This window comes from Eumetopias jubatus, unplaced genomic scaffold (genome assembly GCF_037043125.1).
Source record: "Eumetopias jubatus isolate StellerSeaLion01/CBP00866 unplaced genomic scaffold, mEumJub1_p1.0 scaffold_39, whole genome shotgun sequence".
NCBI classification, from domain to species: Eukaryota; Metazoa; Chordata; class Mammalia; order Carnivora; family Otariidae; genus Eumetopias; species Eumetopias jubatus.
Window position 1 is genome coordinate 1,054,666 of NW_028274845.1, and position 14,514 is coordinate 1,069,179.

Below are 14,514 nucleotides of genomic sequence, written 5' to 3' on the forward strand. Positions count from 1 at the left end.
GAAGGGCACAGTGCATCTGGGCACCGCCAGTACCCCATGACTAATGAAGCCTCAGAATATACCGGAGGCTATAATGGACGGGGGTTGGGGGGGCAGAGCAGACCTCAAACCCAAGCTGCGATGTTCCATCTAGTTTCAGGAAAAAGGAACTCCTGGTTGTGCTCCCTCTGGGATTCTCCGGGTACAAGAGTCTCTGGATGAAACACCTGTTCCTGTTCTGGAGCCTGTTTTTCCAGAAGAAAACTGCACTGAGTCTGTTGGGACTGGTGGTTTATCTTCTCTAGTAATGATGCAAATTTGAGCACTGCTTCTGCATTTACAAAAACTGTATATGACCTGAGAACAAATTCACCTCCAATCCCAGCCCCACTGGGGAAAAGCAGCTGGGAGACCATGGGCGCGTGCACCGTGACGCTGGTAAGCGACAGGATGGGGCCTCTCATGACCCCATGAGTCCAGATCCCACCGTGTCAGTGATACAGGCTGGCAAGGCCGACTCTCTCAGATTCAGTAACACTTGTATCAATGACAGATGCAGCAGTAATTTCTATAAGCCTCTGTCTTCTGAGCCATAAGATGTGGATGATAGCGGGTACCTACCTCATGGGGTTGTATCAGGTATTAAGCACAGATGAGACAGCTAGCACATTGCCTCGCACACAGTGGGGAACCAACAAGTACTAGTTGCTATAGTAATAACAGTGCTTTCTTATGACTGCTGTATTTGTACTTCTAATGCATACACTTCCTTTCCATCACCCTCATCTGGGCTGCCATCACTGCCAGCCTCTCAGACATTCTCCAAATGGTCCCTTTACCTCCACGCCAGTCCCTCCAGTATAGTCTTGACATTGCAGAAAGAGGAACAAACCTAAAACACTTGCCACATTATGCTCCCTCCCTTGTTTCAAACCCTGCAATGATCCCCCACTGCCCTTCCCAAGCCCCTCCTGCCCACTTCACAGCCCCGCATGACCTGGTCCTCATACATACTTCTCCCAGACACGTTCAGTCAATTTCCTTCACTTCCTGGAAAACAGTGGGCTCAGCCCTGCCTCAGGGCCTTTGCACAGGTTGTCTCCTCTGCTTGGCATTGCTCCTGTGTACGAATGGTTGTCTCCTGCTCGCCCTTTTGGCTTTCTCAAAGACAACATTCTCCATAACCACCACCGGTGAAGCATCCTGCCTCAGACACCCTCACTCACCACACTAAACAGTAAGACGATTGTTTGTTTAGTCATGTGCTTTATACTGCCATTAACTCCAGTCTTGGGTACATACCCAACAGAAATAATTACACACATTCGCCAAAAGACACGGATAAAATGTTCACAGCGCAACTTATGATCCCCAAGCTGGAGGCTGCCCAAAAGCCCCCGGCCAATGGAATCAATCAATAAGTTGCTGTGTTTTCAGGTGACGGAATGCTAGCTGATGAAAACAAACAAGCTAGACGTACACACGATAACACAAGTGAACTTGACACAAGTACCGTAGAGGGAAAGGAGCCAGGTGGAAAAACAACATATTCTTCTTTATGAGTCCGTGTTATGAAGATCAACAAAGCAGGCAAAACCAATCTGTGATGTTTGAAGTCAGGACAGTGGTGAATTTGGGGTGTGGAGGGGTGCTGCTCCTGTTCCAAACCTGCTGCTTGATTGGGGTGCTAGTTACATTCACAGGGGTTGTTTGCCCCGTGAAAATTCACCACGCTGTGAACCTCCAATGTGTGCACTTCTGTCTGTGTGTCACTCCTCAGTGAAAACGTAGACATCACAAAGCTGGGTAAGGACATGTTCCGTCTGTGGCCTCTTTCAGAAGGAACACAGGATGGCTTCTCAGGTGGAGACGAAGGGGCCCTGGAAATAAGTAGGAGCTGCAGGACATGGAGGGCATGACAGACCCTGAACTCCCTCCTCTACACCTATCACCACGCCATCTCGACTGCAAGGTCAGCGGCAGGGCCAACACTGCCCTCCGGCTCCAGGGACATCGGCAGATGCCTGGAGTCACAACCGGGGGTTGCTACTGGCCAGTGGGTAGAGGCCAGGGACGCGGCTCCCCAACACACAAGGAACCATGCTACCCCTGCTCCGCTGACAGAAAACTGACAGGACGCTGGTGCCCAAGGCCCTGTGGCTGATGAGCAGCCAGGTTTCCTGACTTCTGGCCTATTGCTGGGCCCGTAGTCTCGACCCAATTTTCCGAGTCCGGCTGTCTAAATCATGAGCTTTAAGATGCCCCATCCCACCCTTCCCTGGAGATCATCATGTAAACTAAGAAGATTCTGCCCAGTTCAAGAAATCAGACAGTGAGAGCATTTTTAGGAGCAAAGAAATGCCCTGTTTTCCTTGTTACTGCTTTAGTTCTACAGAGAACTTAGGAGGAAAGTATGATCAGCCACAAAACATCACAAGAAGCTTGTGGTGTTAATGCACTGTGCCAGGTTGACTCTGGCTGAATAAAATGCTCAAGAAGTGGACTATTTCGCAGGAGGTAGAGACAGGTCACGAGTCATTTTCCTTCATCATCTGGTCATGTTTTCCAGGGGCAGGAATGGAGAAATACCTTTCTCTCTGAAGCTATTCATCTTCTTTCACCGAGAAGATCACGTTTTGTAGCTGTAAAGCCTACACACACCATTACAAAACTTCAGCAAGGAGCTTTCTGGAAATAATCATGGTATTGATTAATCTGTACATTCAAAAAGAATGGAGCCTCCAGTATGGAATACTTTTATCCAAACAGTCATTGCAGATGGAGTCATACACCAGCTAGACATGTCTTGGATTATAATGAGGTTCCAACCTGTTGTTTTCCCCAGAACTCTGCCTTCTCAGCTCAAAAGGCTGACACATAAATGCATGCACAATCCTGTCACTATTAAAATGCACCAAGCCCAAACTATTGGCTGAGCCCCTCATCTCTGCCCAAACTATTGGCTTAGTCCCTCATCTCTGCTAGGCAGTGTGCTAGGCACGGAGGGTTCTCCCCACCATGGGAGACCAAGAAGTGTTAGGTAGGTACCCAGCCTCCCTGCCCTTAGAAGGAAGGAAGACACCACCTCACGGCCGGTTACCTAAGAACACAATAAGAAATTGTCACAGGGCAGCCATGTGCAAGCAATTCCCAAAGACCAAGTTCCTCTATCGTCGATCTTTGTCGTTTTACAGACTCTCCGCATCCATCACCTACTGCTCCCTCCTTTATAACAGCAACTTAGCTTCCTCGGGGGACTTGTCTCTCTCCTGATGTGCTCATCTTTGTAAACCAAAGTGATGGTTTGCAAACCAAACATGATCCGAATGAGACCAGACAGACTCTCTCCTGGTCGTGGGAAATGGGGCAGTGTAGCTAAAGAACAGCTAGAACTTAGTTATTTGTTCAACAAATATTCACTGTACTCACTGACACCTGCTCCATGCCAGACCCATTCCAGGGGCTGAGGGTGCACAGGGGGGAAGGGGCCAGGCGGGTGCCCTTGCCACTTCCAAGTGGGCGGCAGGGAACAAACAGAAGGACACACCATGTCTCCTCAGGTAGCAGTCGGCTTATGACAACAAAGCAGCAGCAGATGTAAGAAGGGGCAGGGACTGAGGGGGCGCCATGCGGGAGCCCCAGGGTGGACCCCCCCCAGGCCCCGCATGCACAGGGGGCACTGGAGTGGGGCCTGATCTTCCTTCCTCCTTTGCATTTCCTGTTGAGACTCAGGGGTGGGTTCAACCCCCTAGGTCAGGGGTAGCAAACTTTTGTCAGTAAAGGGTCAGATGATTAGCTGTTTCCAGCTTCGCAGGGTGTGCCCCTGTCAGAACTCTGCCCTCGTGAAGGCAGCTACTGGCCACACATGGACAAATGGGGGCGGCTCTCTTCCAGTGTATTTACAACACAGACAGCTGGCCGTCGGTCCGGAACCCCTGCCCTGGACCGTCGCATCTGTGCTGAGTCTGTCCTTCCCCAGGTCAGTCCTCCAACGGTGGCTCGATTAATTCAGTGTAGTCCCTGCTATTTTTCAAATAAACTATCTTCCTGCCTAACCTGGCAAAGCAGCTTTCTCTTGTTTGCCACCAAGTGAACCTAATGGATCTAGAAGGTGCTTCTCAGATGAAGAAGGGCAGCATCACCCCTGAGTTATTTTACAAACAGCCTAAGTCATGAAGGATGGGTGGTGTCTTCAAGTCCCCACCGCCACACTTTAGAGGTTGAGAGGAAAACACCTGCCTGAGGCCACTCAGCAAATCCAAAATAACCAGGGCGAGGACCCAAATCTACTGCTTCCCTAATTCAGTGCCCACATCTTAGGCCCCTATCTGCTAGAAATAGCAGAAAACCTACTCAACTTCAGTAAAGGCTAATTTTACCTGCGCGACAAGAAGTCTACAAAAGTGACTGCTGACATCATTCCACAGGTCTAAGGATATCAGGGCTGGGGTCTCTGCAATTTCCTTTGCCTTCCTTCATGAGTACAAAATGGCTGCCACAACTCCAGCCATCATGTAGATGGTCAAGGCCAGAAAGAAAAGGAAAGGGAAGTATCTAAATAAGTCCTTTCTCTCCCAAAAGCCAAAGTTTTGCAGCAATTGCCCAAAACACTTGTGTTTCTTATATATGGCCACTTCTAAATGCTTAGGATTCTGAGAAAGTGGACATTCACTTTTCAGCCTCTGAGGCAGACAGAGAAGGGAGAAGGGGCTTGGGAATGATGTCAGGTTTGTTAAAGCAGCAGCCTCAGTTTCCTTTCTACAAACACAAGAATGCAAACTGCTACCTGCAAGAGCAGCTGCTGATTCCAAACCACTATCCGGCAACCCTTACCCCTAAAGCAGGGGCTCCAGAGGCCAGTGGGTCATACACTCCACTTAGGGAAGGAACTTTGTAAAAAAACACATTCCCAGATTCCACTTGAAAACGATAGGGTCAGAATTCTGGAAACAGGATCCAGGAAACTGTATTTAGATGAGCTCTTCAGTTATAATGTAAAGTCGTTAAAGCCGCCCCTCCAACCCAATCCCAGTCCCCTATTCCTGTGGGCTCCTTTGTGACAGTTCCATGTGGATCCTTCCGGAAACAGTGTGAACATGTATGAACAAGCATGTACCTGTATCTGGCCACTATTCTGCACAAGTAGAAACCCCTACACACTCAACGGCACTTTGCTTCCTCATCCAGTTACACATTCCAGAAATCGCGCCATGTTAGCATACAGAGATCTACTTCCACCACGGCTGCAGAGTGGACGATCAGTACCTTGTCCCAGTTCCCCAGGTAACTGAGGATCAGCCGGCTGTGGGAATGATGGGCTGCCAGGCACTAGTGACACCGTAGCCTATCAGTAAGGACAGCTGTCTGGATACGGGTCAGCCACTGAGCCAGCACCAGCCACGGATTCACGCACATGACCATCTCCTTAAGCCCCGAAGGTAGGAGCGTGATCCAATCCCATTTTACAGATGAGGATGTTGTGGCACAGAGAGATTAAGTCACGTACCCAATGTCGCACAGACAGGCTTCACCTGTGGTCTGGACTCAAAATCACACTTCACTTTGGTCAGCATGGTATGCAGCCCCACCCAGCAGCCCCGCAGCATGGCAAATTCTCCTGAGCACTTGAAGCAAGATCAGGGTCTGGTCACCCAGGATCCTCCCCACCCATCATAATCCGAGCTCTTTCCTTCTCTCCCACATCACCTACCCACCCACGGCAACTTCCCCCAGACAGTCTCCCCTTAGCAGCTACAAAATCTACTGACCAGGATCCAGCTATTGGTACTTGGTCTTTGCTACGTGAAAAATCGGTAGAAGCTTTTGCCTGGATGCCTGGTATGCATATTCATCCAACACCTCAGAAACAGAGATCCTTCAACACAGACTAGAAAGAACCACTTGTTTTCCTTTCTAGCTGTGACCTTCTGAGGGGTGGGGATGATGTGGTATTCACCTCCTTGTATACCCCAGGGTCCGGCCCACGGCCGGTGCTCAATAAATGTATGTGATACTGATTTACTTCCTGGAGAAGACAGTATTCCCCCAAATGCCCTCAAAATCACACCTGCAGTGATAGAGTTAAATTTGTCATCTGATTCTGAAACTACATGTGGTCTATTCTGCATCATGCCAGACACAGATGAAAAGCATATAGTCCTTGTTTTCAAAAAACTTTCTCCCCTATGATGAGGACAGATGTGCACAGCATTAAGTGTGTGTTAAGGCAGAATGGGGAAAATCCTGGAGCAAACACTTAGAGGGGTTGTGAGGAGGTGTGAGAGCACAGATAGGAGTAACTGCCCAGGGCTGAGGCCACTTCCTGAGTGCCTGTCCCCCTTGGACTCTGAGACCTGTGCACCTGACCCCCAACCAAAGAAAGCTGACTGGTAACGACTTGCCGAATGAATGAATGACAGTGACCTCCACGTGGTTGCCAAAACCATTCTACATGCTGCATTTCAGAAAGAAGACAGAGCAGTTCCATCAACCTGAGCCTCAGTCTGCATCCATAAAATGGGGAGAGTAATAGGCCTCCCTGGTGGAGCCGTCCTGAGGATTAAATGGGCTAATCCATAGAAAGTGTGCGACAAAAGGGGTGAAAACAGTGAGTGCCCAGTCTGGATTAGCTGTGCCTGCATCGCCTCCTTCACTCTGTGCATGAGCAAGCTCCACCTGTTTAGGGGTGCCTGGTGCTCATGCCCATGTCACCTGGGGTCCAGCCCACTCCCGTTCCCACAGCACCACACCCCCGGAACCCTGAGACCAGGACAAGGCATCAGTGCTCGTCGCCCAAGACACTGTGTCACAGAAGAACAGAAGCCACCATCACAGGGTGGGCACACAGCAGGTGCTTGCTTATCGCAGATGAGCTGAAGCCAAGGGAAGGGCAGAACCTACCTGGAAGTTCACTTCTCCTTAGTCAAATTCCTGCTCTCCTTTTATTTTAATTTCTTTCCCCTTAGTCTTTCCTAAGAGTTGAGCCGGGTAAAAGATGCAATTATACAATGAGGTATGAACTCTGTGTAACTGTGCCAACCTGTGCTGATTTTAAAGGAGATATAAATGACATAGATTTCTAAAATTCAACACTCATTTTGAAAATTGATTATGTGCCAGGTACTGGGGATATGCAATTTCTAAAACCTCCTCTGCTCTCTGAGACTCACAGAAACTACAGGGAGGGGTGGGGGACAGTTATAAGACAGGAAGGGAGGGCCAAGAGATAGATATACAAAGGCTTATGGCAGCAACCGGGATAAAACATTTAGTGGGGTCAGTTGAAGTCTCAAAGGAGTGACTTTGCAGAACAGAGTCTTGAAGGGCAAGTAAGAGTTTGCAAGGCGATCCAATAAGGGAAGAGCAGCCCACGAAATGAAAGGAACATTTGCAAAACTCACACAACAGCACACAGGACATTCAAGTGACCACAAGTAGTCCGAGAGAGACAAGGATAGACTGGCCCACCCCCACTCGCCATGTCTGTGTCCCTGGCAGGCATTACCAGTCAACCATGGCCTGGCTCCAGGGAGCTCTGACCCAGCTTGGGATTCCTCCTCTGGGGGCTCCAGCAGCCTACCCAACAAGAGCCGGAACAAGGACAGGAAGGCTACATTGGAGAGTTGGGGCAAAGGGGACATCACTGCTGCTTCTTAGAGGAGCATTTAGCTTGTCAGTGCTTTGGAAAATCTGGCCAATGGAGAGACTGGGTTAGAGCAAGCAGCAGAGGGGAAAGTAGGGCAGAGGAAGGACAGGGAAGGCAGACAGAGAGCAGCTCCTATGAGCGAGATCGCCCCAGGAGCCGCCAGACACTGCAGGGATAGAGGCTGAGGCCGGGGAACACTTTGGAGGCAGAAGGGGAAGGATCTGGTGTGACTGAAGGTGGAGATTCAGAAGTCGGGAAAGGCCTTACCTGGGACTGGGAACTTGGAGCAGGAGAACACGAGAACCTGCCTGGGTGCCAGGCTTAAGGGCAGAGCAGCACGGCCAAGGCTGGGAGCCTGGGCACCTCGGGGTCTGGCGGCTGGGATGGGAGTCCTGTCCGGAGTCGGGGCACCTGGGTTCCAACTCGGGCCTGGCTGTGAACCCTTGTCAAGGCTGCCTGACTCCTCAGCACTGAGCTCGGACTCCAGCCAATGCTGGAGCAGTAAATAAGGAAACCGTGGGAAGCTGGGAGGGATGCCCCATGCCACATGGCCCAGGAGCAGTGAGGGCTGGTGTGGCATCACCCTACCCTTTCATTCCTCCGGCCTTGTCACCAGGCTGCCTCCAGGATCTTGGCCAGGATCACCTGGCTACACCCCCTTCCTTCCTGCTTTGCTGACCTCCTGCCTCCCAGACCTGGAGTTTGCTGTCCTTGGTCTTGAAATCTAGGCTCCTAAAACACTTCTTTACTCCTGACCTCTGGCCAAACTCAGACATGACCTCAAGCTGTCCACTCCCGGACACCAGCCCAGGGTCCTCAGATGGGGCCAACCCTGCCTCCTGCACCTCACATTCTAGGTGATACTCTGAGATCAGTCCACCTTTGCCATCTATGACCTTGGGCTGAAAGGGGGTCTGAAATGAGACACAGTACCACCCTGGACACACACACACAGGGCCTGCTCAGCACCTTGCAGCCACTGTCAGTTCTGGGAACACCCACCCTTTAAAATCCCTCTGATTTTCTGACAGGTTTAGTATCAAGCAGAAGTATCAAGCATCACGTTTTGAAGGTATTGAGAGTGCTTCCTCTGCTTATGTAAGACTATAGTAACAACCAAGAAGCTCCCTTCCAGTAGAATAAGCATTTACACAAAGAAACAAATTAACTTTTAATAATGCCGACAAAGCAAAGCTCTGGCTGATGTACACTGGACCACCAATCAACCGCACATCTGTACTTGTAGACCAGGGGAGCCTCCGTAGGAAGAAGTTGAGACAGCCCACTTAGAGATCCCCAAAGGATGGCAACCAGACAGGGGCTTGCTCTCCGTCTGGGTTTCATTACCCCTGTGTGACCATTAAGGTTGCTGCATCCCCGAACCCTCTGTGCTGAGAGGAACGTGTGAGTGCACTTCACCTCTAAAAGGATGCATGAAATAAAAATCTCTGAAGGCAGAGCGTCATCTGCTGATCCCTCCCTGCCGGTGTTCGCTCCCCTTCCAGAGCAAGTCCCAGCTTACCAGTGCTCTGAAGACGGAACCTGCTACAGGGCCTAGTGCTTTGCTTTGAGCTGAAAGGGAGGGCAATCTGGGCCATAGCGGGTCTGCTGTGCCTTGTCTGTGCCTTGTGCTGATCGCCTTTGCTCTGGGTTGGCCACTCCCACCAAGCATGTTGGAGCCGTCCCCAGCTCAGGAGCCTGACTGTGCAAATCTACCCACTTTACTCCCCAACGCCACCCCAGTTTCTGCCTGGGGAGAGAGGCACTCTGATTCACTACCAACCGGGATCTGTCACCCCGCACACTGGAGGAGACACAGCCAAAAGGCCAGGAGTGACCCTCCCTCCCTTGCCCAACAGACTGAATACCCCTCACTCCCATCATCACTGGGCTTTAGCCCTGGAGATTAAGCACCAGTGTGCACAGGACCATAGGGGCCAATGCCTTCTGAAATGCTCATTAATTCTGCAAAATCATCATACAGTTCTCCATTTGTTCTCTTTGGATCAAGAGCGATCCCCCCCCTTTTTTCCCCCTTTTTTTTTGAAGGAAGAGATGGAAAAACAAAACTAAAAGTTGAAACCTAAATTATTTCTTCTCTCCTGAAATACACTGACTGGATGCACATTGTTGGAAATTCTCAAAGACTTATTTTCAAAGGATGAAATTCTAAAGATTTCAAAAAAGATGGTCAAATAGAATCTTTGCTTTTTTCTTCTGAAGAATAGTGGATCACAAAGTTATCTGAGTTTTACAGTCTGGAAGGTAAGGCAACGTAGATCTGGGCTGTCTCGTCATAAACATTAAAAACGCCGCAGTCCGCTTCTGCGAGCAGTTTAATTTCTTTTTGTTCTATAATTAGGATGCTTCCCTGTGGGCACGAGTGGCAAGAGCACCAGAAGGCAGCCCCACCTGCAGGACAAACATCACAGCCCTGGTCAGCTTCAGTAGCAGCACCCCTCCCCTCCCACCTCCCTGCCCCAAGGGCAAATGCAGGGCTCCCTCACCTACAGGACAAATGGTGAGGAGGGTGCTGGGCGGAGGGCACCAAGGTCCAGCAGAGTTAGCTGCCCACTCCCTGTGGTCCAGCAAATACTCTGACTTGGACTCAAAGTCCAAGGGATATCCGCGGCAATACTCCTTTCATAGTGAAATGTAAAGGCAATCTAAACACTTGCTAAGGGGACTGTTCAAATAAACTAGGGCCCTCCAATGCACAGAAGCCAAGCAATCTTTACAAAGAACAAGGGAACTTCGCAGGTAAAGCAGGACAGATTTCCACAGCAAAATGTCAAGTTACGGAAACAATTTTGCCAATATTATGTGGAACGCAGCCTTTTTGTAAAGCTACATGTTCATGAACATAACACCTATGAGTGAACTGTTGGCGCATACACAGGAAGTATGTGGAAGAATATACCCTTTCTAGTGACTGTGTCCTAGAAGAAGGGGACAATGAAGACATTTCACTTTCCCACTTGACATGTTTCTATCATTATCTGACTGTGTTGCAAACATAGGCTCATTTTGGATTTATTCTATGTGTTGCTCGAGGACATACCCAGGCGATCCTCTGAGTATCTCTGGAAGGCAAACCTTCATCCTTGCGTATCTGAAATGCCTTCGTTCCACCCGCACCCCATGCTACTGCCCCCGTGCTGAAGATTCCACATGTGGTCTGCTTTGCTGGGAGCCGGGAGGCTGCTACTCAGGTCTCTCCGCACAGCACTCTGGAAGTGAGAGGATGAAGGCCAGTCTGATTTTTGCTCCTTAGCAGGAAACATCATTTTTGTGTCCAGGCTTTCAGGCATTCTGCGCCTCCTTGGTTTTCTAAAGGTCCAGCGCACATCCTGGGGTGGGGAGGGGGGCGGTGCGTCGTCCAGGCAGGGCTCTCACCTCGGGGATTTCCACGGATTCGTCTATTTCCATCTTGTCCTCGACTTGGGCCCCGGTCTGGGCTGCCAGAATTCTCTGGCTGGAGGCCACACTTGCGGACCCCCGGCCCCTCCTCTCCTGGTCCCACACCTCTGCTGCGTGCTGGAATCCCCCCAGGCTCTGCTGCCCACAACGGAGCTTCCAATTTCAGAGCTTCACTGGTAACTTGTGCAGCTCTGGTTGGCGTTCACATCAGAGACGCTGCATCTCTGGGAACCCCTCCGTGAGTCTAGTCAGGTTCATTCTGGGTTCTCCTCTGCCGTGTGACCCCTGTTTTGTTAGTTTTAGCTTTTCTACCTGGTGCCTTGGAGCCACACGTGCCTAGAGTTCATTCCCCTGAGTGTGTGCTAATGTGTGAATTATCTGCTTATCTTTCTGTCAATCCCTGGATTGTTGTCTATCCCATTCATTGATGCGTGGCAGGCTGAAGATCTTACTGCCAGGGTGTGGGGCTCCCTGGCCCTCCCCAGGCCTGTAGCTCCCTGACCTTGAGCCCTCACCAACTGCCCTGGCCTCAGGGAATGCCCACTCCCACCTAACACACGGAGAAGGGGAAGGGTCACCCCACCTAATTTATTAACTAATTAAGACCCTCAGTCAATCCCAGGAACCACCCCCCCCTGCATCTCCAGGACCTTCAGCTCATTTCTTACCTTCTCAGCTGCCTCCCTCTGTGCCGGCTCTAGTCTTATTTCTCTGAATGTCTGATTCTATTTGCTTTCTATCTTTCAATACTTTCTGGCCCTTTGCTGTCTCTTTATCTTGTTTGGGTTTTTAAAATATCTTTTTGGGTTTTCCATATGATACAGAATGGGATTTAATATGTAAAAAAAAATAATATCCCCGTGGTTATATAGCTTCCTCAATGTGAAGAAGGCAAGAAAATGCACAAGATCATCATCACTGACCTCCAAGTGTGGAGTCTCTCGTCGACATCCCCCAATGGGGTTAAAGGGCACTTCATGGAGTCACCTAGCTTAATTCTGCTTCCTAGCATTATTGAATTTGGAGAAGTAAGTTACTCAAATAAATCCAAATGATAAATGGCAGGTCATAACAACTTATTTTATATCAAATTTGGCAGTAACTCTTCACTTGTCAAAAGAAACATATACTCAAAATGAACCAATTAATCTTTTTCCTCCTTTATTTCCTCCCCCTCCTTCAGCAATAAATTGTAGTAAAGAACATCTGAAGCCTAAGTTTATAAAACCTTGCTAAATAAACAAAGTATTTCAAAGCCTAAGTTTTTTCTTTTGTATTACAACCCAAGGTAATCTTCATGTTAAACCCAAAAGTTGGGTTTGGTTGCCGTGCCATAGAGTTCTGCATGGTGAGACTTTCAGATTTCTTATTGAATTCCTTGTTCACATTCAGTGTTCTCCAGACAGCACAAGAGAAGCTCACAGAAGAAAAGCATTATTAAAAAAAAAAAAAAAAGGCAAGCATTCATTTCACAGGCTGTTTTTCCTGGGTCATAGCTTAGGAAGGAGCATCCCGACCTAGCCTTCTGTCTTCGGTGTCTTTGGGCAAGAAGCAGACATCAGCTGTTGAGATGATAAAGAAGCCATTGATGCCATTTGCTCTTTATCTGGTCATTTGTGCATAATCTCGAGAATACACTGGGCAATGATCCTGACAAGCAATTGAAAATGCAAGGTGAACAGTCCAAACAACCCTTCTGACACAGACATGGAAAGAGTGTAATTTCTTTGAAAGCAACCTCAATGTCAAATCAAAGTCCCATTTCCAACATGCGCTTCAGGAATTCGCTAGAAGCCTGGAAGAAACGCCCTGTCACTGGTACTCAGCACACATAGTAAGTCAGTCTCCTTCTTTCCACTCTTGGTCACTCTTGTGGCCATCCCCCAACCCCCTCCACAAGCAGAAAGACCCTCTCAAAACATGAGCCAGATCTTGTCATTCCCAACGCAAAACCTGTTGAGAGCTTCCCATCATTCTTAAGATGATACCCAAAGTTCTCAACGTGGTTGACAAGGCCCTCTGTGCCCCAGCCCATCTTGTCCCCACGTGGCTGCCACCACACTGGCCTTCCTAATGCTTCTTGGACACCCTCCCAGGATCACTTCCAAGCATCCACACTCACTGCTCCGTCACCTTTTCCTGCAGCTTCACCCAGCATGACTGCTGGTTTCTGCTCAAATGTCATCCCCACAGGGGCCCTCCCCAAAACCCCACAGCGGTCACAGGAACTCTGTGCACTCTCCAGCCCCCTTCCTGGTCTGCTTTTCCTCCCAGGGCCTTCTCACTCTCTGATATCATCTACTTCTTCTTTGCCTGCTTCGTGTTTGCACATTAGAATGCATGTTCCAGGAGAACAAGGGCTGCATCTTGCTCTCTGCTATGGGCCCTGTCTAGAAGCCTGATGACGATCAGGAGGCACTCCATGAAAATGAGTAAGTGAAGGAGGAAAGAACACTGCTATTTAATGAAATAAGTAAGGGACACTCTCACAACAGATAGGCAGATTCAATTCCCAGGTAATTCATTTGGCACGAAAATATGGCAAAAGCATTCCTTAAACAGTTAAACACAGCATTACCATATGATCCAGGAAGTCGACTCCTAGGTGTGTAGTCCAAAGAGGGAAAAGCAGGGGCTCAGGCAGACACCTGCACACCACGGTGCATGGCTGCTTGAGTGACGATGGCCTGACAGTAGAAACAACGCAATGTCCATCCACAGATGAAGGGATAAGCAAAATAAGGGCTATGCATACACTGGACTATCACTTAGCCCTCTAAAGGAATGAAATTGAGAACATGCTACAACAGGGATGGCCCTTGAGGACAAGCTAAGTGGAGTAGGTGAGACACAGAAAGACACTGTATGCATGGTCCCTCTTACAGGAGGTGTAGGCAGCAGTCAGCTCCACACAGAAAGGAGCAGGAGGGTTTCCAGGGCTGGGCGAGGGAGGGAAAGGGAGTTGCTGTTTAATGAGACACAACTTCTGTTTGGGATGATGAAAAATTCTGGAGATGGAGGTGGTGAAGGCTGCACACTGTTCTGAATGCACCTAATGTGATACACTCTGCATATATGTATATAATAAACAGGCTTAGACGTGTACATACACAGAGCAGTTATTCTATTTGCCTTGATCTTATGAAATTAGATGAATTTACCCTGAGTTTCTTATTAGATGAATCAGCACAAGGAAGAGTCTTTTACCGTCTGTTTAACTTAAAATCTTAAAAAAAAAATTCCTGACTTAACATTATTGGTTTAATAAAAATGAGCTCTGATGATTATATACATAAGCTAGTGATGCCTGATTTATTAGGCAAGCAAAACACGTCAGATGCTGAATTATTTTCCCAATGTCATTTGTGAATATTACTCAAAGTTTTTATCCATATATTACTTCTGTTCCCTCAAGATAAAAAATAAAATCACTTCTACAAATGTTTGTCAAAATTGGGAGCACTTTAACA

The 14,514-nt window shown here is 48.8% G+C and overlaps 1 pseudogene; it reads right to left on the minus strand.

Moving 5' to 3' along the window:
- Window positions 1–14,514, minus strand: part of LOC148161912 (phosphatidylinositol transfer protein beta isoform-like) — a 65,818-nt pseudogene that overhangs the window by 27,451 nt on the left and 23,853 nt on the right.